Genomic DNA, 24,933 nt, shown 5'->3' on the forward strand with positions numbered 1-24,933 from the left:
GTAAATGCAGCTTGGAGGCATCACAGAGCCATTAGATGGGCTGCACGATGTCCTATAGCACAAAGCTATTCCAGATCTGCCTCCTACACTGTAATGAATCTTCTAATTTTTTTTTATAATGCACAATTTTTCACACTCATTTAAAACCCAAAGTCAGCAACCCAAGTACTTAACAGACACAAAACTGGCCCAGCGCTGAAGAAAAGCAGGGCTGCATTTACTTAAAACAGTTTTGTTGCATAGTTCTATATGATTTTCACCATTGTTGCTTGGTTTGCACACTTCACTCTTTCGATTTCTGCCAGGTACTTGTGACCTGGATTGGCCACTGTTGGAAGCAGGATACTGGGCTAGATGGGCAATCGGCCTGACCCAGGATGGCTGTTCTTATGTTCTGGTCATTGTATAGACTAGAATGTAGCTGGAATACAGGCATTTATGTGTGTATGTGCACTCGTATTCGCTACTATTCTGGTCATCTGTGCACATTCTTGTTGCTACCCTAGAACCTGGTCCAAATGCTGCCGCCTGGTGTCAAAAACTAAAAGTTGTTTACCATATCCAAAGATTGGAGGGTGCTTAAATTAACACCAATGTATAAAAAGGACGAGCCTGGTATTTGTCAAGGCAAAATAATAAACTGTTCTAAAGAGCACAATTAATGAATACTTTCCAAAGAAAATTAGGTTTCATGGGACAGTCACTGTGTATTGAGTCGAGGGGAGTCTTGCTGATCATTCAATCTGCTATATTTTTTGAAGGGACTATATGAGGATAAAGGTGAGCCAGTCTGGATTTTCATTAGTAGTTTGTCAAAGTCCCTCATAAGAGACTCCTGAGAACCATGGGAATCCGCCATCCAAGGCAGAGTTGAGATGCTGCCCCCGCTGCCACCTTCCCCCTTCCCTTCTCAACCCTCTTCCCTGCGTTTACCTTATTTTATTCTTTTCCAAAAGGTGGCAGTGATTCCCATAGGCTGTCCTGCCGCGGTGTCTTCGCTCTACTGTGTCCCGCCTCTAAGGAAACAGGAAGTTACGTCAAGAGGTGGGTCGCAATAAGGAGAAGAGGCCAGTGCCGGTGGCAGGGCAGCCTATAGGAACCGCTGCCTTCTTTTGGAAAAGAAAAAAAATAAGGTAAACATGGGAAGAGGGTTGAGGAGTGAAGGAAACAGTGCCACCTAATGGTAGGGTTGCCACTGCCTAAGTAAATGATAAAGCTATTGCATAGGAGGCAAATTTAGAACTGATTAAACGATAGAAAACTATTGATGAAGGGGATTACCCGGGGCGTAGCCAAACAACAGATTTTGGGTGGGCCTAGGCACTAAGTGTTCTCCCCCCTCCCAACCAGCACCCCAAAAAATATTTCAGCTGGTGGGAAAATGCTTCTTTCCACCTTGGCAGTATGCAGCAGGCATGCACTGAAAATGGAGTGTGTGCAGGTGCCAGTATCGTGGACAGTAGCGTTTTTGTTACCATCAGGGGAAGTCTTCAGCTGGCCGAGCTTCAGATCCCCATCAGCTACCGCTAAATGTGTGCTACTGTTGGGTGGGCCTGAGCACTAAATGGGTGGGCCTAGGCCTACCCAAGCCCACCTGTGGCTACGCCACTGGGATTACCCAATGCTGTTTAAATGTTAAAAGGGTGGGTGTTGTGTTATGAGAAATAACACTTGTATCGTTGACTGCTTACTAGCTAATAAAGATTTAAAGAATTAAAAAAAAAAAACAACCCACAGTGGGGCTAAATGGTCAATTTTTTAATGGAGAAAGGTAAACAGTGGAGTAGCCAGGGATCTATACTGGGACTGGAGTTTAAGATTTATAAATGATCCAAATTGAAGATGAAATTTAATGTCGACAAATACAAAGTGGTGGACACAAGGAAAAAGAATCCAAACTATCAACAAGACAAGATTAGCTTAACTATTAGGAAGATGATCTAGGCATTGTCGTGGACAATATGTTAAAATCCTTGGGTCAGACTGAGGTGGCAGTTAAAAAAAAAAAAATTAAATGATGTTAGGAATAACTAGTAAAGGAATGGAGAATAAAATGTACAATACTGTCCAGTCCTCAGGATATACCCCAACCATTCAGGTTTTCAGGATATCCACAATGAATATACATGAGATAGATTTGCATGTGCTGCCTCCACAGTATGTAAATCTCTCTCACAAGTATTCACTGTGGACATCTGAAACTACACTGGCTTGGTGTGTTCCGAGGACTGGGTTAAGAGATCCATGGTGTGATCTGTTCTGGTCACTAGGAGCTAGAAGAGTGAAATGACAGAGGGGATAGAATGACTACCTTTTTGGTGAGAGGAGATATGATAGAAAATGTCTGAGTGGAGTGGAGAGGGTAAATGTGAATCAGTTGTTTATTTATTCAAAAAGTAGAGATACCAGGTGGCTCGTTATAAAATTGCTTAGTATTAACATTTAAAATCAATTGGAAAAAAATATTTTTTCCATCAGTGCATAATTAAGGTTTGAGAATTTGTTGCCAGAGGACATGGTAAAAATACTTACTTAATGTAGGTGGGTTTAAAAACAAGTTAGAAGAAATTTCTAGAGGTAGACTTGTGGAAAACCTCTTATTCCTGGGGATAAGCAGCACGGAATTTATCTAGTTTTGGGGATTCAGCCAGGTACCTGGAAACAGGATATTGGGCTAGATGGAGCTTTGGTCTGATTCTGCAAGACACTTATGTACCTGAGAACTTGGTCCACTCTACCTCACATAATTTACTGCTGTTACCTCTGTGTGTTGCTATTATTTGGAAGCCTTAGGACGTATCAGTGAAGAGGAAAAAGAGGATGCAGACTGACCACAGAAATCTGGAAGTGACAATTAAGAAGGAATCCAGGGCTCAAAGTCCCCTATAATAAAGGAGGCCTGAGTAATTGGACGATTCGTAGAGTTGGAGACTCACCTGAAGTCTCTTCATAGCCTCCGAGTCTTGGTCTGCCTTCACCTTACAAGCCACAAGAAGCTGGGCCGTGGATGCGGCTACTTGCTTGGCAGAGGAGATGAGTTTCTCTTCACTGGCGTGGCCTTGCACCGCAGCATTAGCAGCTTCACACAGATTATTGGTGGCTGCAGCTACCATCCGGGCCTACAGAGGATGAGGAAGGAACGTTATGAAATAAGCAATATTATGAGCAGATCTTGCCAGGAAATGATCCACAGTCTACTTACCGCAGAAATAAGACCCTGAGACCACTGTCCATCGTCCACTGCGTTAGCGGGAATAGCACCAACCTGTCAAAGTTGAAAATGAGAAACCTAGATCAGGAAAGGGCCAGCTTTTGCTTGATCTCTCATCCTCCACTTCAATACCTTTTCCTTCGTTTTCTCATCACCCCAAACAAAGACAACTTCTCCAGCCCCTGAACGCACCACCTCTAGCTTCTCACTCACTGCTTATACTCTGCCATTTCTTACCTTGCCTTGCGCTACCAGCTCTCTCTGAGCAGCCGATGCCGCCTTCACCAGTGCACTGGTGGCTGCAGCGATAGACTTTGCCGCCTCTAGGATCTGCTCCTCAAAATTCAGACTCTCATCTGCTTGCTGAAATGGCAGAGAAGAAGCTGTTAATCTTACTATCGTGATGTGCCATATGTAACAGAAGGTTTCTAGGCCATTGCTACAATCCCTCCATAACAGAGCTATGGTACAAAGACAAGCAGTGCCTTTCACATACTTTACTTTGACACTTATACCCCCCCCCCCAACATATACCTTAATAATTCAATATGGCTTACGAACAGTATCAAACAAAATACATTAAAAAAAAACCCCAAACAAACCAACCTTCATAACTCTACAACATGGATTCAGGAATCAAACATTACATGGCTATAAATTTCAACTGTATCAGTCTAACACCTGCTGCAAGAAAAAAACTTACCTGTATCATTTGTTCTCAGATGGAGATCACCTCAACAGGATCATACATACATATAGGTCATGTGACTTGCAACACATAGACAATGAAGATATCTCCAGGCACTCACATACATGAGTAAATACACATGTGCTAACCAGGGCAATCATCGCCTCAGCTACTGCTTAGAAAACATACACCTGCTGAACCCTAAACTAGGGATTGTGAAAAATTACAAGAGAACCTTAGGAGACTGGGAAACTGGGCATCCAAATGGCAGATGACATTTACTGTGAGCAAGCACAAAGTGATGCATGTGGGGAACAGGAACCCAAACTATGGTTACGTGATGCAAGGTTCCACATTAGGAGTCACCAACCAGGAAAGGGATCTAGGTGTCATCGTTGGTGATATGCTGAAACCCTCTGCTCAGTGTGCGGCGGTGGCGGTGACGAAAGCACACAGAATGTTAGGTATTATTAGGAAAGAAATGGAAAACAAAAATGAGGATATTATAATGCCTTTGTATCGCTCCATGGTGCAACCGCTACCTTGAATACTGTGTGCAGTTCTGGTCACCGCATCTCAAAAAAGATATAGTGGAATTAGAAAAGGTACAGAGAAAGGTGACGAAAATGATAAAGGGGATGGGACAACTTCCCTATGAGGAAAGGCTAAAGCAACTAGGGCTCTTCAGCTTGGAGAAAAGACAGCTGAGGGGAAATATGACAGAGGTCTATAAAATAATGAGTGGAGTGAAACAGGTAGATGTGAATCGCTTGTTTACTCTTCCCAAAAACACTAGGAAGCACACAATGAAGCTACAAAGTACTAAATTTAAAACAAATTGGAGTAAATATTTCTTCATTCAATGTGTAATTAAACTTTGGAATTTGTTGCCTGAGAATGTAGTAAAAGCAGTTAGCTTAGCAGGGTTTAAAAAAAGGTCTGAATAGCTTCCTAAAAGTCCATAAGCCATTATTAAGATGAACTTGGGGAAAATCCACTGCTTATTTCTAGGATAAGCAACATAAAATGTATTTTTACAGTTTTGGGATCTTGCCAGGTACTTGTGACCTGGATTGGCCACTGTTGGAAACAGGATGCTGGGCTTGATGGATCTTCAATCTGTCCCACTATGGCAACGTTATGTTCTTATGAATGGGGAAGACACTGAAAACCAGTACAGAAGACTATCAGAGAGGCGATCCTTCTCATCTGCTGCAAATCTAGACTGAGGCACCGACTCTGATGGTTATGTGTGCACACACAAAGCTGTTTCAAGAAAGTTCTAGAATATCCTCTGATGATGCCCGAGACACAGATCATCAACCTGTGTGTGGCTCCAGTAATGATACTTAATTCTCAGAAAAGAACAGTTTCATTTCATAAGAGGAATAACAAAAAGGGGTCTCAGCCAGATCACAACTGTTAGCATTTATCCACTACTTTATTATTATGCGAGACTAGGATTTCCCAGACCTCTGGAAACCTCAGTACAACTACTGTGTGCATCCTGAAAGCCTGACAAGCTAAGGGTCCATGAAGAACTGCATTGCCCTAATCTCCCAAGCCACAGCTTGGCAGAGCATTAAATGGGTCCCTGTGGTGCTTTTATCTCTGGCTTAAAGTATAATGAGTGTGAACGTAAGGAGAAATTAGGTCTTACCTGATAATTTTCTTTCCATTAGTCCTTCCCACTATTCCAGAACCTGTGGGATAGTTGTGTCTATCAACCAGCAGGTGGAGATAGAGAACTGAAAAGTGAGCTGAGAGACATCTCTCTCTTGGCATCCAGTCCAGCTCCTCAGTTATTTATGTAGACTAGCAGTAAGGAGAAAGCGAATGCTACATACCTGTAGAAGGTATTCTCCGAGGACAGCAGGCTGCTTGTTCTCACTGATGGGTGACGTCCACGGCAGCCCCTCCAATCGGAATCTTCACTAGCAAAGGCCTTTGCTAGTCCTCGCGCACCGCGCATGCGCTGCCGTCTTCCCGCCCGAAACCGGCTTGTGCTGGCCAGTCTCATATGTAGCAAAAACAAAGACAAGGGAAGACACAACTCCAAAGGGGAGGTGGGCGGGTTTGTGAGAACAATCAGCCTGCTGTCCTCGGAGAATACCTTCTACAGGTATGTAGCATTCGCTTTCTCTGAGGACAAGCAGGCTGCTTGTTCTCACTGATGGGGTATCCCTAGCCCCCAGGCTCACTCAAAACAACAAACATGGTCAATTGGGCCTCGCAACGGCGAGGACATAACTGAGATTGACCTAAAAAATTTACCAACTAACTGAGAGTGCAGCCTGGAACAGAACAAACAGGGCCCTCGGGGGGTGGAGTTGGATCCTAAAGCCCAAACAGGTTCTGAAGAACTGACTGCCCGAACCGACTGTCGCGTCGGGTATCCTGCTGCAGGCAGTAATGAGATGTGAATGTGTGGACAGATGACCACGTCGCAGCTTTGCAAATTTCTTCAATAGAGGCTGACTTCAAGTGGGCTACCGATGCTGCCATGGCTCTAACATTATGAGCCGTGACATGACCCTCAAGAGTCAGCCCAGCCTGGGCGTAAGTGAAGGAAATGCAATCTGCTAGCCAATTGGATATGGTGCGTTTCCCCACAGCCACTCCCCTCCTATTGGGATCAAAAGAAACAAACAATTGGGCGGACTGTCTGTTGGGCTGTGTCCGCTCCAGGTAGAAGGCCAATGCTCTCTTGCAGTCCAATGTGTGCAGCTGACGTTCAGCAGGGCAGGAATGAGGACGGGGAAAGAATGTTGGCAAGACAATTGACTGGTTCAGATGGAACTCCGACACGACCTGTTAATATGTATGCTAGAGTTGCTTCAGGTAACAACTGAAGTGAATAAGTCTTGTCAACATCTTGACGAGCACCACCCCTACTTACCCCCTCGGCTGAGGGTTCCACCCGCATTCAGGATTCCAGATCCTGCAACCAGATATCATACATGTCTGGAACGATATGGGGTGAAAAATACACGGTTTCTGGGAAATTTGACCAATTGTAACACAACCCTAGAAAAAGGAACTCTGCGAAATCTGAATCTTACAGAGTTTTCGCAGGCGAGAGCAGATGTATGGTGGTATTGTGGAACCCGTACTATCCACCATACACTTCACAGGAGTTGGACAGGCAGATGTGCCTTAGTCAAATTGGTAATTCCAATTATAATAGCCTCTTTGCTCCCTCCTCATAGCAGCTCTTCCTCACGAGTGAAGAGAAATGCAATGCCTGGATCTTTTGATGATCGAGTCTATATAGATGCCATTGGAGTTCCAAGAGGGGTTCCTGATGAGTTCAAAGCCAGAAACCAAATAGCTGCAGGATTCGAATCAGCCTTCTTTTGGTGGGCTACTATAAATAAAAATTTAGACTGGATCAACTATATATATTACAACCAGCAGAGATTTGTGAACTACACTAGAGATGCAGTTCAAGGAATTGCAGCGCAATTAGACGCCACCAGCAGAATGACGTTAGAAAATAGATTAGTTCTTGACCAGATTTTAGCATCGGAAGGCGGAGTGTGCCGGAAAATAGGTACACAGTGTTGCACCTTTATCCCCAACAATACTGCTCCAGATGGATCAATCACCAGAGCTTTGGAAGGCTTAACCTCACTGTCACAAGAATTGGCAGAGAACTCTGGTGTTGACACATCCTGGACTGGTTGGTTGGATAGAGCTTTTGGTAAATGGAAGACATTTATCATTTCAGCAGCCACGACCATAATCATAGTGGTAGCAATTTTTGTATTAGTAGGATGTTGCATAATCCCTTGTGCTAGAGGCTTAGTAGAACGCTTAATTGAAACTGCAATAATGAAAAAGACAACAACAGGACAATATGTCCTGTACGAAAATCTCCTTCCCAACACCACCGGAGATAACACCTTGGACTATCTCCCTCTGAGAAGGACCAATCGCTATGCAAATGCTAGAGACACTAGAGAGATGTCTGCAACTGTATAATCAGGTAATAGCACACAGGGATACAATATAACAATGTAAAGCTTTATGAGATGATGTGATAAATGAGTCAATGCCAACATAATCTATGCAAATCTATGCAAACATATACTTAAGATATAATCAGTATATAACCAGAGAATTTATGATTAATAACAATATATACTCACATAGGTAAGAATAAGATAGAACCTGCATATTAAAGGGTTGAAGAAATATATTATTATAGTTACTATAAGTTTTTGTATAACTACAGGTGTAGATAAGTTGAATTGAAATGATTGAAATGGTGCCAAGATGATAATCTGAAACCAAATAAATCTGACAGTGCCGGTTTACATTAAGACTCAGAAAAATAGACGGCCTTACAGAATACCTTCTGGAATGGATGGTACCATGGTACATTAACCCTGGTGTCACCCTATGGGATAGGGTGAAGAGGGGAATGTTAATATGTGGCCTGGCTTCAGACCGACCACTGGAATAGTGGTGGGCAAAGCCACACAGCCAAAAACAACTGAAAAAGTACAGACTAGGCCAAATAACAAGCTAATGATTTCATATTAGAGAATCTGCAAAAGGCAGGTTTGAACAATGAGTCTTGACACCAACAGGTACAACTTTGTGATGGAATATAGCACCAATAATGATAGAATAATGGATAAAATGGTTTGAAAAATGAAGTTTGTATTTCTATAAAATGGCACACAGATCATAAAAATGGGTTGTGAAACTAGTATACTATTATTAAGACAGTTTGGAAACAATAAAAACAAGATGTTCAGGGTAACGGAAATGGTACAAGGTTTTGAAATAGCTGAAGCAAGAGATGTTTACGAATACGGAAAAGACAGTTGGGTACAGATGGACACCTGGCCGGAAAAGAAATGTTTCAAAATAACTAGAACAGGAAAGAAGTTGGTACAAGATGGTACAAAGAGTACAAATGAACATCTGCCGGAAAAGGAAAAAAATTGGTACAGAGATATTGGCCAATAAGATGAAAAAATAGGTACTGCCATAAGCTTCTATTGAGATCTGTGCCTATAAAGGAGCTAACATTCAGACAGGAAAGTTAGAAGCTTCTTCAATACTTGACCGACAGCAGAGCTCCGTGCATTTGAACCTAGATGTATGTATTAAACTGAAGACTTTATCTTGGTAAGAATAAACAGAATCTTATTCCTGATAATTACCTTTGTCTTTATTCCTACATACTGTATTATATGTGCTCTTTCCTTATTATCTGCTATACACAAATAAGCCACACTCACTGAACCACAAAGAGTAGATTAAAAACATATATATATGTGGGAACATAAATGGCCCAGGATACACCTAGATCCAGAAAGCCAGAAAGCAGTGGTTATGGGAATTAGTTTCGAACTGAGCCTTCTGATGCCTCCCCAGCACCAATACCCATGGGAAGGACTGTCATTGGAATTCTGTACACCTCCGTGTGGAAGGATCCCACGGGGGTCTGTAGAGGGGTAGATTAAACAGACCTTTGGCAAGAACTTAGGGTGAGTGCGGAGGACTACTCTGTTATGATGAAATTTGGTGTAAGGGGCCTGGGCTACCAGGGCCTGAAGCTCACTGACTCTATGAGCTGAAGTAACTGCCACCAAGAAAATGACCTTCCAGGTCAAGTACTTCAGATGGCAGGAATTCAGTGGCTCAAAAGGAGGTTTCATCAGCTGGGTGAGAACGACATTGAGATCCCATGACACTGTAGGAGGCTTGACAGGGGGCTTTGACAAAAGCAAACCTCTCATGAAGCGAACAACTAAAGGCTGTCCTGAGATCGGCTTACCTTCCACACGGTAATGGTATGCACTGATTGCACTAAGGTGAACCCTTACAGAGTTGGTCTTGAGACCAGACTCAGACAAGTGCAGAAGGTATTCAAGCAGGGTCTGTGTAGGACAAGAGCGAGGATCTAGGGCCTTGCTGTCACACCAGACGGCAAACCTCCTCCACAGAAAGAAGTAACTCCTCTTGGTGGAATCTTTCCTGGAAGCAAGCAAGATACGGGAGACACCCTCTGACAGACCCAAAGAGGCAAAGTCTACGCTCTCAACATCCAGGCCGTGAGAGCCAGGGACCGGAGGCTGGGATGCAGAAGCGCCCCTTCGTCCTGCGTGATGAGGGTCGGAAAACACTCCAATCTCCACGGTTCTTCGGAGGACAACTCCAGAAGAAGAGGGAACCAGATCTGACGCGGCCAAAAAGGAGCAATCAGAATCATGGTGCCTCGGTCTTGCTTGAGTTTCAACAAAGTCTTCCCCACCAGAGGTATGGGAGGATAAGCATACAGCAGACCCTCCCCCCAATCCAGGAGGAAGGCATCCGATGGCAGTCTGCCGTGGGCCTGAAGCCTGGAACAGAACTGAGGGACTTTGTGGTTGGCTCGAGATGCGAAGAGGTCTACCAAGGGGGTGCCCCACACCTGGAAGATCTGTCGCACTACACGGGAATTGAGCGACCACTCGTGAGGTTGCATAATCCTGCTCAACCTGTCGGCCAGACTGTTGTTTACGCCTGCCAGATATGTGGCTTGGAGCACCATGCCGTGACGGCGAGCCCAGAGCCACATGCTGACGGCTTCCTGACACAGGGGGCGAGATCCGGTGCCCCCCTGCTTGTTGATGTAATACATGGCAACCTGGTTGTCTGTCTGAATTTGGATAATTTGTTGGGACAGCCGATCTCTGAAAGCCTTCAGAGCGTTCCAGACCGCTCCTAACTCCAGAAGATTGATCTGCAGATCGCGTTCCTGGAGGGACCAGCTTCCTTGGGTGTGAAGCCCATCGACATGAGCTCCCCACCCCAGGAGAGACGCATTCGTGGTCAGCACTTTTTGTGGCTGAGGAATTTGGAAAGGACGTCCCAGAGTCAAATTGGACCAAATCGTCCACCAATACAGGGATTTGAGAAAACTCGTGGACAGGTGGATCACGTCTTCTAGATCCCCAGCAGTCTGAAACCACTGGGAAGCTAGGGTCCATTGGACAGATCTCATGTGAAGGCGGGCCATGGGAGTCACATGAACTGTGGAGGCCATGTGGCCCAGCAATCTCAACATCTGCCGAGCTGTGATCTGCTGGGACGCTCGCACCCGCGTGACGAGGGACAACAAGTTGTTGGCTCTCGTCTCTGGGAGATAGGTGCGAGCCGTCCGAGAATCCAGCAGAGCTCCTATGCATTCGAGTTTCTGCACTGGGAGAAGGTGGGACTTTGGATAATTTATCACAAACCCCAGTAGCTCCAGGAGGCGAATAGTCATCTGCATGGACTGTAGAGCTCCTGCCTCGGATGTGTTCTTCACCAGCCAATTGTCGAGATATGGGAACACGTGTACCCCCAGTCTGCAAAGTGCCGCTGCTACTACAGCCAAGCACTTCGTGAACACTCTGGGTGCAGAGGCGAGCCCAAAGGGTAGCACACAGTACTGGAAGTGACGTGTGCCCAGCTGAAATCGCAGATACTGTCTGTGAGCTGGCAGTATCGGGATGTGTGTGTAGGCGTGCTTCAAGTCCAGAGAGCATAGCCAATCGTTTTCCTGAATCATGGGGAGAAGGGTGCCCAGGGAAAGCATCCTGAACTTTTCTTTGACCAGATATTTGTTCAGGGCCCTTAGGTCTAGGATGGGACGCATCCCCCCTGTTTTCTTTTCCACAAGGAAGTACCTGGAATAGAATCCCAGCCCTTCTTGCCCGGATGGCACGGGCTCAACCGCATTGGCGCTGAGAAGGGCGGAGAGTTCCTCTGCAAGTACCTGCTTGTGCTGGAAGCTGTAAGACTGAGCTCCCGGTGGACAATTTGGAGGTTTTGAGGCCAAATTGAGGGTGTATCCTTGCCGGACTATTTGGAGAACCCACTGATTGGAGGTTATGAGAGGACACCTTTGGTGAAAAGCTTTCAACCTCCCTCCGACTGGCAGGTCGCCCGGCACTGACACTTGGATGTCGGCTATGCTCTGCTGGAGCCAGTCAAAAGCTCGTCCCTTGCTTTTGCTGGGGAGCCGAGGGGCCTTGCTGAGGCGCACGCTGCTGACGAGAGCGAGCGCGCTGGGGCTTAGCCTGGGCCGCAGTCTGTCGAGAAGGAGGATTGTACCTACGCTTACCAGAAGAGTAGGGAACAGTCCTCCTTCCCCCAAAAAAATCGTCTACCTGTAGAGGCAGAAGCTGAAGGCTGCCGGCGGGAGAACTTGTCGAAAGCGGTATCCCGCTGGTGGAGCTGCTCTACCACCTGCTCGACTTTTTCTCCAAAAATGTTATCTGCACGGCAAGGCAAGTCCGCAATCCGCTGCTGGAGTCTATTCTCTAGGTCGGAGGCACGCAGCCATGAGAGTCTGCGCATCACCACACCTTGAGCAGCGGCCCTGGACGCAACATCAAAGGTGTCATACACCCCTCTGGCCAGGAATTTTCTGCACGCCTTCAGCTGCCTGACCACCTCCTGAAAAGGCTTGGCTTGCTCAGGGGGGAGCTTATCCACCAAGCCCGCCAACTGCCGCACATTATTCCGCATGTGTATGCTCGTGTAGAGCTGGTAAGACTGAATTTTGGCCACGAGCATAGAGGAATGGTAGGCCTTCCTCCCAAAGGAGTCTAAGGTTCTAGAGTCCTTGCCCGGGGGCGCCGAAGCATGCTCCCTAGAACTCTTAGCCTTCTTTAGGGCCAAATCCACAACTCCAGAGTCGTGAGGCAACTGAGTGCGCATCAGCTCTGGGTCCCCATGGATCCGGTACTGGGACTCGATCTTCTTGGGAATGTGGGGATTACTTAATGGCTTGGTCCAGATCGCCAGCAATGTCTTTTTAAGGACATGATGCATGGGTACTGTGGACGCTTCCTTAGGTGGAGAAGGATAGTCCAGGAGCTCAAACATTTCAGCCCTGGGCTCGTCCTCCACAACCACCGGGAAGGGGATGGCCGTAGACATCTCCCGGACAAAGGAAGCGAAAGACAGACTCTCGGGAGGAGAAAGCTGCCTTTCAGGAGAGGGAGTGGGATCAGAAGGAAGACCATCAGACTCCTCGTCAGAGAAATATCTGATGTCCTCCTCCTCCTCCCACGAGGCCTCACCATCGGTATCAGACACAAGTTCACGAACCTGTGTCTGAAGCCGTGCCCGGCTCGACTCCGTGGAACCACGGCCACGGTGGGAGCATCGAAAGGTAGACTCCCTCGCCCGCACCGGCGAAGCTCCCTCCGCCGACGGGGAGCCTTCCTGGGAGGCTACCGCAGTCGGCACCGCAAGCGGTACCGATGTCGGAGACCTCACCCCGGGCAAGGGGCCAGCCGGCACCTCACTCGACGGTACCGGAGGCGCAAGCACCCCTGGTACCGGAGGGGAAGGGCGCAACAGCTCTCCCAGGATCTCTGGGAGAACGGCCCGGAGACTCTCGTGCAGAGCGGTTGTGGAGAAAGACATGGAAGCCGATGCAGGTGTCGATGTCAGAGTCTGTTCCGGGCGTGGAGGCTGTTCCAGGCTGTCCATAGTGGAGCGCATCGACACCTCTTGAACAGAGGGTGAGCGGTCCTCTCGGTGCCGATGCCTGCTGGGTGCCGACTCCCTCGGCGACCCAGAGCTCTCGGTGCCGCCACGGGAAGGGGACCGGTGTCGATGCTTCTTCGACTTCTTGGGACGAAGCATGTCACCGGAGCTTCCCGGCACCGACGAGGAGGATGTAGAATCCAGCCGTCTCTTCCTCGGGGCCGAGGCCGAAGAAGGTCGGTCTCGGGGGGGCTGTACCGCAGAAGCCCTCAGGGTAGGGGGAGACCCACCCGAAGGCTCACCGCCACCAGCAGGGGAATGGACAGCCCTCACCTGCACTCCAGACGAAGCACCACCGTCCGACGACATAAGCAGACGAGGAGGTCCCGGTACCACCGACGCCGACGCAGCCTTCCGATGTCTCAGCCCCGATGCAGAGGGTCGATGCCTCGATACACTCGATGCAATCGTGGCCGAGGATGAAGGTCTGGACGCTGGCGACGTCGATGCACTCGATACTCCCGGTGCCGATGCCGACGAAGAGCCCGAGAACAAAACGTTCCACTGGGCCAATCTCGCTACCTGAGTCCGCTTTTGTAAAAGAGAGCACAGACTACAGGCCTGCGGGCGGTGCCCAGCCCCCAGACACTGAAGACACGACGTGTGTCTATCAGTGAGCGAGATTACCCGGGCGCACTGGGTGCACTTCTTGAAGCCGCTGGGAGACTTCGATGTCATGGGCGGAAAAATCGCGCCGGCGAGATCAAAACTCGTAATGGCGAAGTGGCACCACAAAAAGCGGAAGAAAAAACTTCGAACCGAGGCCTCAAAGGGGCCTACCCCGACGACGAAAGAAAACTTCACGGGGCAAAAACTAGAAATATAGGAAGGGGAACAGACCGAAAAGGTCTCCTTCCGAAAGGATTTTTTTAAATTTTTTATAGCAAAGTCCAAAAAAGACGCGCGACGTCAACTTTCGGGGCGCGAACGGCGTAAACACAACCGTACCGAGCGCGGACAAAAGAAGACTGGCCGGCACGAGCCGGTTTCGGGCGGGAAGACGGCCGCGCATGCGCAGTGCACATCGGCGCACAAGGGCTAGCAAAGGATTTTGCTAGTAAAGATTCCGATTTGAGGGGCTGCCGTGGACGTCACCCATCAGTGAGAACAAGCAGCCTGCTTGTCCTCGGAGAAACTCAGAATAAACACAACCACCTTAAACATCTTGCTAACCTAACAGTATGATTAAAGAAGAAGGGTAGGTGATGTTTTGCCAGTAGTGGGGCAGTGGGAAGTTTACCCTCCAGTGTTTTGAAAATTTGAATGATTTGTGGTGTGGTTCCCTGAAGAAGTGGAGCGAAACGGGACCGTTGGGACTGCACACTCATCTATTTTGGCAACTGGGGTGTACCACTCTTCACATAAGTTGCTTATTTTCTGATTTTAGCGCGCTGTTGTATGTAAGAAGCAAAAAAATATATTTAAATTTTTTTGGCATAATTCTATAGAAAAATACACTAAAAAATGTTTTGGGGGGGGGGTTTTATGTCGATGATTACTTTTTGTGCTGTGTGCATGTATATATTCCCGGAGTTGGTACTCTCCTCTCCGGAACCTGTAAGCCACATTGAGCCTACTGCTATGCGGGAAAATGTGGGATACAAATGTAATAAATAAATAAATATGTAGTGTTACAGTTTTGCCACAGGTGTATGAGACATTTTCCCCTTTGACTAGTCACTCTCCACTGTATGTGTTTTGATTGATCATCTGTTGGTTGTACAGTGAAGTTGATCTGTGTTGTGGTATAACCTAACATTAACCAGACAAGCAAACATAATGTAGACCTCTCTCATCCCTGGACAACTTATAGAGAACAAGAGATATGCAGGAAGCACCATGCAAGGAGACAGTTATTTGACCCATTAATTCCACCGAATAAACATCTCAGAAACTTCGGGTGGGCCTCTGGAATAGTGGGAAGGACTAATGGAAAGAAACTTTTTAGGCAAGACCTAATTTCTCCCTCCAATACCTAGCTTCTCACTATTCCAGAATCTGTGGCATGTTCAAAAGCAATCCCTAAAGCCTAGAGTGGGTGGGATCCTGGTACCGCCACCCTGAGGACCAAAGCCCCAAAACTGGCTTCCGAGCATACCACCAATGCTTGGCAAATGATAATGTGGCAAATATCTGCCAAAGACAGTAAGGTAGTCTCCTCCCAGGATGTCGCTGTATGCCTCATAGAATGAGCCCGCAAGGCCTGAGGAGCCTGATTCCCAGTTATCCTTCGGCCCTCAGATTTCCTCCGTCGTCCGTTCATGTTTCTGCTCCTTGCATTCTATTTGTTGTCTTTGCCCCTTCTTAAACGCCGTTGCCTGTGCTATTCTCCTTCATCCAAACTCGATTACTGCAATGTTGTTTATGCTGGTCTCTCATTTCCACTTACCAAGAAAATACAGGCTGTTCAAAATACTGCTTTGCGCATACTTTCCGACATCCGCCATTTTGATGGTATCATTCAGACTTCCATCATTGGCTTCCGATTACTTTCTGCATTCAATATAACATTTTGATACTACCTCAAAGTTCCCCATTGCCTCACCTACCCTTCTTCTTTAATCATACAGACCCTGACGTCTTCTGTGCTCAACAGCTAACCAACTCTCTATTCCGGCTCTGTCACATACCAGACTTCAAGCTACATGACATTCTGCCTTCTGCTCACTGAGCCCAACCTTATGGAACTCTCAACCTTTTGCTCTCTATAATGAACAGTCATACCAATGCTTTAAAATTGCTTTGAAGACCCATTTATTTACTAAAGCATTTTTGTAGTCCGTTCTTTTATGTAGTTCGGCTTGGCCGCCTGGCTGACTCTTGTGCTCCCTGCTTTGCTCTTCTCTAGTTCTCAGTCTTCCATCTATTTACTATTTTCTCTTTACAGACTCGTGTTGATCTATTTGACATTGCAAGTAGTATACCATACTCCCACATCTCTCTCTCTCCACATCACAGATTTCAGCAGGAATCCAGGCCCAAGTCTCAGTCTGTATGTGTCACCATCATCTGAAACTAAACAGCCAAGATTGAACTTCTTATCTTTCCCCCTAAACCCAACTCTCCTCTTCCACCATTCTCTGTCTCTGTGGATAACACTTATCCTCATCCTCACTCCCTGTCTAATCAGCTCATAACCTTGGGGTCATCTTTGACTCCTCTCTCTCTGCACATATCCAACAGACTGCTAAAACCTGTTGTTTCATTCTGTATATCACCAAAGTTTGTCCTTCATTTCTGAGCACACTACCAAAACCCTTATCCACACTCTTATCACCTCTCACTTAGATTACTGCAACTTGCTTCTCACAGGTTTCCCACTAAGTTCTCTCTCTCCCCTTCAAACTGTTCAAAACTCTGCTACACGACTTATATTCTGCCAGTGTTGCTATGCTCATATTAGCCCTCTTCTCAAGTCATTTCATTGGCTCCCTATCCTTTTCTGTATACAAATCAAACTCCTCTTATTGACTTACAAGTGCATTCACTCTGCAGCTCCTCAGTACCTCTCCATTCTTATCTCTCTCTACACTCCTCTCCGGAAATTGCTTTTATCGGGTAAATCTCTCTCATCTGTACCCTTCCCCTCCACCTCCAGACTCTGTTCTTTTTATCTTGCTACATCATACGCCTGGAATAGTCTTCCTGAATCAGTACGTCAAGCTCCAGCTCTGGCCATCTTCAAATCTAGGCTAAAAGCCCACCTTTTTGAGGCTGCTTTTAACTCCTAACTCTTATTCATTTGTTCAGTACCCACGTATGTTCTATAATTCCCCTTAAGTATTTCCCTTATCTCTTATTTGTCCTGTTTGTCTATCTTGGTTAGATTGTAAGCTCTGTTGAGCAGGGACTGTCTCTTACATGTTCAATGTACAGCGCTGCGTATGTCTAGTAGCGCTATTTGCAGATGAGATAAAACTATTCAAAGTTGTCAAAATGCATGTGGACTTTGGAAAAACTGCAGGAAGGCGTTAGGAAATTGGAACATTGGGCATCCAAATTGCAGATGAAATTTAATGTGGACAAATGCAAAGTGATGCACATTAGGAAGAATAATCTGAATCATAAATTACCTGATGCTAAGGTCAATCTTCGGAGTAAGCACCCAAGGAAAAGATCTAGGTGTCATTGTAGACAATACGCTGAAACATTCTGCCCAGTGTGCGGTGGTAGCAATGGCCAAAAAAAGCAAACAGGACGCTAGGAAGTATTAGGAAATGGATGGTGGATAAGACCACAAATACTATAATGCCTCGGTATCACTCCATAGTGTGAGCTCACCTTGAGTATTGTGTTCAATTCTGGTCGCTGTATCTCAAAAAAGATATAGTGGAATTAGAAAATGTTCAAAGAAGAAGGCCAAAATGATGAAGGGGATGGAACGCCTCTCATATGAGGAGAGGCTAAACAGTTTAGGGCTCTTCAGCTTGGAAAAGATGGCTGAGCGAAGACATGATTGTAGTCTAAAAAAATCCTTAGTGGTGTAGAAAGAGTACAAGTGAATCGATTTTTTACTCTTTCAAAAAGTACAAAGACCAGGGGACACTCAATGAAGTTACATGGAAATACTTTTAAATCAAGCAGGAAGAAATATTTTCTCACTCAATGAATAGTTAAGCTCTGGAACTCCTTGCCGGAGGTTGTGGTAACATCAGTTAGCATATCTGGGTTTAAAAAAAGGTTTGAACAATTTGGTTTCCGCCCTTCCCACAGTACCGAAACTGTGCTGGTCTGCCTACTGGCCAAATTCAAGAATGATACAGCCTTAGGAAATAGCATTCTCCTACTTCAATTCGACATGTCGAGTGCATTCGATATGGTCAACCACAGCATACTTCTTCGACTTTTAGATCACTTTGGAATTGGTGGAAAAGTACTTGACTGGTTTGAAGGCTTTCGGACCACCTGGCCATACCAAGTTAAATCTAATACATATATCATCATCATGGAAATCAGACTGTGGAGTTCCCCAGGGTTCACCTTTATCACCAATACTCTTCAACATTTTAATGATCCCCTTGGCCAAGTCCCTATCGAATAATGGTCTCCATCCATTCATCTATGCTGATGATGTTACAATCTATATCCCTTTTAAACATGATTTATCAGAAATCTTCAACGATACTGTTGGTACTGTTTTTGAGAGTTTAAATCGTTGTACTGGCACTCAATGATCAATAAAGATTCTTATAAATAAAAAAAAATGGATTGAACATCATGCACTCTTGGGCCAACTCATTTCAATTGAAGCTGAACACCGATAAAACATTGCCTTGTCCTCTTCATCCCAGTACAACAATTATAAACCCACAACCTTATTCACTCCAGAGCATTCCCTTCCCATCTCTGATAGTCTCAAAATACTAGGTGTCATTATTATGTGGAAACTCAAGCGTTTAAAACCTTTCTTCCCAAGAGATGTTTTCCGCAATCTAATTCAATAAATGGTATTAAGCCACGTTGATTACTGCAATGGAATCTATGCAGGATGTAAGGAACAACTCACAAGGAAACTCCAAACGGCACAAAACACAGCAGCCAGATTGATATTTGGTAAGACACAATTCCAAAGTGCCACACCACTCCGTGAACAATTGCACTGGCTTCCTATCAAAGAACGCATCTCTTTCAAAATCTGCACCTTAGTCCATAAGATTATCTATGTAGTAGTCCCAGATTACATGACTGACCTAGTCAATCTTCCAATCAGAAATAGTACCAGTTCATCACGGTCTTACCTGAATCTCCATTACCCAAATTGCAAAGGTCTAAATACAAGACAACCCATGCGTCCAACTTCTCTTACATAGGCACGCGCCTGTGGAACGCATTGCCACAAGTGGTGAAAACAACTTATGATTACCTAAAATTCAGAAAGTCCTTAAAGACTCACCTATTCGGAAGGGCATATCCGAATGACCCAACTTAAATGACTCAACCCTGCAACACCTCACTATTAAAGATCATATTGGACATTAATGAACTCTTTTACCTCAACCCAACTTGATTGAATCTTATCTTCCCTATCCCAATACAACATATCTTCCCTATCCCAATACAACATTTTGTACCTATCCCGTACCGGATTTGGCGAATGCCTTCACGGTATTATGTAAGCCACATTGAGCCTGCAAATATGTGGGAAAATGTGGGATACAAATGTAACAAATAAATAAAAAATAAATGTTGAAAGGGCAGGCTTTCTTTGTGTCATGAGAAATAACACTTGTATCATTGAAGGTATCTGTTGACTGCTTACTAGCTAATAAAGATTTAAAGAATTTAAAAACAAACCCCACGGTGGGGCTAAATGGTCAATTTTCTCAATGGAGAAAGGTAAATAGTGGAGTACCCAGAGATCTATACTGAGACTGGAGTTTTATAAATGATCCAAATTGAAGATGAAATTTAATGTCGACAAATACAAAGTGCTGGACATTTTGGAAAAAGAATCCAAATGATTAACAAGACAAGGTTAGCTTAATTATTAGGAAGATGATCTAGGCATTGTCATGGACAATATGTTAAAATCCTTGGGTCAGAGTGAGGTGGCAGTTAAAATAAAATAAAGTCCATTTTCTGTTATTGAGATGGATATGGGGGACTGGTTGCCCTGGGATTGGTAGCATGGAATGTTGCTACGAATTTGGGTTTCTGCCAGGTACTTGTGACCTGGATTGACCACCGTTGGAAACAGGATACTGGCTAGATGTGCCAGTGGTCTGACCAGTATGGCTATTCTTATGTTATGTTAATATATACTCCGAAGAAAACAAAGATCCTGATGCAGCTGAATGCTCTGTCAGGCCCTGAGGCTGCAAAATGGCAGCTGTGCTCATGCATGATCAGACAGAGGCAGCTCCCACAAAATTGTGCTTGTTCCCTCGCTCGCCTGCATCAAACTGCGCACCGGCCCTGCCAGAGTGCCCGAAGACCCCAGAATATTCAGATGCTACGCCAAATCTGAAGATGTGCTACTGCCGTCTGTTTCCTCTGCGTCCGTGAGATTTCTGGCTTGCATGCGCTGCAGTGCCCTGACGCTGGCTTGCAGGTCCCGCAGGAGTCACTATTCACCCCAACTGTCACAAGTGCAGCACAACGTGTCCTAAGCAGTCAGTCAGGATCCTTCTCCTGCACCAAGTAGGGTACAGCTCTCCAAGCGGTTCTGAGTCAAACTTTAGTCAGACTTACCACACTCAGCTGCTCCTCCCCAAGCTCAGAGTCTCCACAAGTCTTACCACAGATGAGAAAGGCTCAGGACTGATGCTCCATCCCACGCTCTCCAGCAAACCTCTTTCCTTCTATTTTTTTACTTTTTTTAAGGTTGTTGTGCGAGAAAAGGAGAACTCCACAGGAAACAGGGGATAGGTTGAAAGGAGGGAAGAAGTAAAATCACGGGGGTACCAGTGACAGGGATCTGAAGACTCCAGATATGACTCTGCAGACTCAAGTCACCCACAAAGCTCAAATGGACCAGGAGCAAAGCACTCAGAACCAGAGGCTAAAAAGTGTGTCCATCCACCTGCTGGAGATAGAAAATACTGAGGAGCTGGACCTGGATGCCAAGAGAGATATGTCTCAGCTCGCTTATCTTGTTGGGCAGAACGGATGGACCGTACATCGGCTGTCACCTTCTATGTTACTGTGTTACTCAGTTTTCAGTTCTCTATCTCCACCTGTTAGTCGATGGACACAACTATCCTGTAGGTTCTGGAATGCTGGGAAGCTACGTAATGGAATTCATATCTTGCTCTGGCCTGGCACAACAGTGTGTGTATGTATGGCTCTCACCTTTGACATGGCACTGCATGGTGTGTGAGTGCATATAGTGCTCACCTTTGGCTTGGCACGGGGCTTCAGCTGCTCCAGCTCTTGGCAGCAGCCTCGATGGCTGCCGCAGCACCCAGCAGCTCATTCTCAGCAATGACAGTTGGATCCTCTGGGTCCACCCACTCAGTGCCTGAAGACAAGGAAGAGCAGGTCCAAATAATTAATAACTTACAGGATTCCAGCTACAGTCCTTTCCCTTTTCTGACCCTGTTCCCTAATCTTCCCTGCCAAATGATGCCATTTCCCTGTCCCTCTAACCTCCTATTCCTTTTTCATTCCCTCTCTCCCACACCAATGATAGTTTTCTGAATTTCCAACCCCACCCTACATGCCTTTTCATCCTCTCCACTAACTTCCCTTCTTCTCAAATCTCCCCAGCATCACCCTTACAGATCTTTCCCCTCCAACAATCTTATCTTCTCCTGCGTCTCCACTTCACATCAGTTCCATTGACTTCTCCCAACTCCTCATCCCCTACAGCTTTATAGCTGCTGTAACCTTAAACCTTCTCCCAACTTTATCCCTTTTTTTCACCTCTCTAACCTACTCCCCAAACCTTTCCTCTTTCCCGTCTGCCCTCTTGACACTTCACAGCTTCCAGGCTCCTTTTACACCAGACTTCCCACCACTGACTTCCGACTCCCTCTTAAAGCATTTACCATTCCACCTCGTTCCTCTATTGCTCTTCCCCAACCCCAATTCCCTTGCCCCAGCACCCCCTCAATCCAAAATTCTGTCTTTCCCTTTACCTTTCATGCCTCTGCAGTCTGAATGAGCTCTGTGACTGAGCCTGCGACCCGTTTAGAATATGCAGCTAGCTGTTGCTTCAGATCATGGCTTGGTTTCTGCAGGATCTATGGTGAGAGAGGCAGACGAGTCAGTGTGACATGACAGACATTCCCAACTACTCATAGAAAACAACCAGCCATCAAGCGACACAAGAGTGACCAGAAAACCCATGCTCTCAACGTGAAAGGAGAGGAGGAAGAACCTGGTAAGAGAACACCAGGCTGAAAACCAGGCTTTCAGGAGTTCGAATCCCACTGTAGCTCCTTGTAAACTTGACAAGTCGTTTACCCTCTACTGGCTCAGATACAGACCGTACGCCCTCCAGGGAGTTCAGAATGGAAGGGTGCGAGCTAAATCCAAATGAAAGACCGACCCAATAGATAACCCAGGCCAGCCAAGAATGTAAGCCAGTAACATAAAAGACATCTCAGGCTAACAAATTATCGAGAGGTCATGGATTAACAACAAAAGGGAATGATTATATAACTATCTCAGGCTCGCCAACAATGCAAGACAGAGGCTAGAGAAAATTCAGGTTAACAATGCGAATGTAATCACAGAAAAATCACTGTTTAAGATCAACAGCATAACCCTCGCACATGGCCTGAGGCTGAACTGCAAGACACTATCACAAAGTGCTACTGCACGTGGACATGCATATCCCGAGGATGACCACGAGACCCCCCGAATGCCACTGCACATGCTTAACACACGCTCTGAGGCTCGGCTGCAAAAAAACAATCACAGTGCCACTGCACACGTTCACACATATCCTGAGGCTGAGCTATAAGACACTACCATGGATAGGAGGTAGTGTCCTATTGTGGATTAAACACTGTCTAAAAGATAGAAAACAGAGAGTAGGGTTTAAATGGTCAGTATTCTCGATGGAGAAGGGTAGTTAATGGGGTTCCCCAGGGGCCTGTGCTGGGACCGCTGCTTTTTAATATTATAAATGATCTAGTGAGGTAATTAAATTTGCTGACAACACAAAGTTATTCAAAGTTGTTAAATCACGAGAGGATTGTGAAAAATTACAAGAGGACCTCACGAGAATGGGAAACTGGGCATCTAAATGGCAGATGATGTTTAATGTGAGAAAGTGCAAGTGATGCGGTTTACATAGTATATATAGGTACTTATTTGTACCTGGGGCAATGGAGGACTAAGTGACTTGCCCAATCAGTGGGAATCGAACCCAGTTCCCCAGGATCAAAGTTTGCTACACTAACCACTAGGCTACTAAGGAAATCCTTTTTCATGGAAAGGGTGGTTAACTTGTGGATCATAAAATCAATAAATGTATAAGAAAGATTATCATTAAAATAGATGCAAACAGTAAAAGCAGAGAGACTCGCTGTGTTTAAAAGAAAAATGAAATCCAATATTAAAAGTAAAAGAACGCAGCCAACAGCACTGTAAAAAAAGGAGTCATAAAATCACCCGAGTGTTGTACAACTACTCTTTAACATGTAGTACCAAAAAAATATATATGGACAGAAAAACCTCTGGTCCAATTCCAAAAGTCAGTAACGTAGTAAATGAAGGCAGAAAAAGACCTGCATGGTCCATCCAGTCTGCCCTACAAGATAAACTCATATGTGCTACTTTTTGTGTATACCTTACCTTGATTTGTACCTGTCCTTTTCAGGGCACAGACCGTGTAAGTCTGCCCAGCACTATCCCCGCCTTCCAACCACCAGCCCCGCCTCCCACCACTGGCTCTGGCACAGACTGTATAAGTCTGCCCAGCACTATCCCCGCCTCCCGCCACCGGCTCTGCCACCCAATCTCGGCTAAGCTCCTGAGGATCCATTCCTTCTGCACAGGATTCCTTTATGTTTATCCCACGCGTGTTTGAATTCTGTTACCGTTTTCATTTCCACCCCCTCCCGCGGGAGGGCATTCCAAGCATCCACTACTCTCTCCGTGAAAAAATACTTCCTGACATTTTTCTTGAGTCTGCCCCCCTTCAATCTCATTTCATGTCCTCTCGCTCTATATGGTTAGGGTTTTTATCTTGTTGAACCTATACATTATGGGCAGTAATAATGATATTTATGAGATTTTTGTTATATGTTGAGAAGGCATTGCAGTACATGCACTGAATCTGTAAATGTATTATGGAAACTTGTATGGTAAAGTTTGGATTCTTCTTCTTCTTATTTTTATACTAGTAAAAAAGGCCCGTTTGTGAACACAATGAAACGGGCGCTAGCAAGGTTTTCCTCGGAGTGTGTATGTTTGACAGAGTGTGTGTGAGAGTGACTGTGTGAGAGAGAGAGAGTGAATGTGCGAGTGTGTGTGTGATACAGAGAGATGGAGACTGGGGTGCCAGTGTGTTTGTGAGAGAGAGAGTGTGTGTGTGTAGAATGAGAGTGTGTGCCCTCCCCTGCCCTCCCGCCCAGTTCCAGGGTCCTCCTCCCCCCCCCCCCGCCCTCTGGGTTTCAGGGTCTCCCTCCCTCTCTCCGAGTTTCAGGGTCTCCCACCCTGTCTCCGAGTTTCAGGGTCTCCCTGCCTCCGAGTTTCAGGATCGGTCGGCCGGCCTCCCTCCCTCCCCAAGTTTCAGGGTCTCCCTCCCAGTTCCAGGATCCCTCCTCGCTCCCAGTTCCAGGGTCGTTGTGCCTCCCTTCCTCCCGTCCAGTGCCAGCCTCCGTCCTTCCGAATTTTAGAAGTCTCACTTACCCAGTCGGGGTTACGGCGGACAGCGGCAGCAGCATCATTAAACGGCGTACAGGCTCGGACCGTCTCCATCTCTCAGCTCTGGTCCCGCCCTCATTTCCTGTTTCCATAAGGGTGGGACCAGAACTGTGAGACAGAGACGGGCCGAGCCTGTACGCCGTTTACCGATGCTGCTGCTGCCGTCCGCCGT

The 24,933-nt window shown here is 46.1% G+C and overlaps 1 protein-coding gene and 1 long non-coding RNA gene across 3 annotated transcripts in view; one reads left to right on the top strand and one right to left on the bottom strand.

Moving 5' to 3' along the window:
- Positions 1 to 2,067: 2,067 nt before the first annotated feature.
- LOC115462777 lies at positions 2,068 to 22,968 on the top strand. Its single transcript, XR_003940956.1, has 3 exons — positions 2,068 to 2,143; positions 18,399 to 18,406; positions 22,958 to 22,968. It is a non-coding gene; the product is annotated as an uncharacterized LOC115462777 (long non-coding RNA).
- TLN1 (talin 1) overlaps positions 22,038 to 24,933 on the bottom strand; it is a 407,659-nt gene continuing 404,763 nt past the window's right edge. For both annotated transcript variants that reach the window (XM_030192770.1, XM_030192769.1), the window contains one exon: positions 22,038 to 22,126. The gene's annotated coding sequence lies outside the window, so the exon portion shown is untranslated. The remainder of the gene's footprint in view (positions 22,127 to 24,933) is intronic.

Source organism: Microcaecilia unicolor, chromosome 2, assembly GCF_901765095.1.
Source record: "Microcaecilia unicolor chromosome 2, aMicUni1.1, whole genome shotgun sequence".
NCBI classification, from domain to species: domain Eukaryota; kingdom Metazoa; phylum Chordata; class Amphibia; order Gymnophiona; family Siphonopidae; genus Microcaecilia; species Microcaecilia unicolor.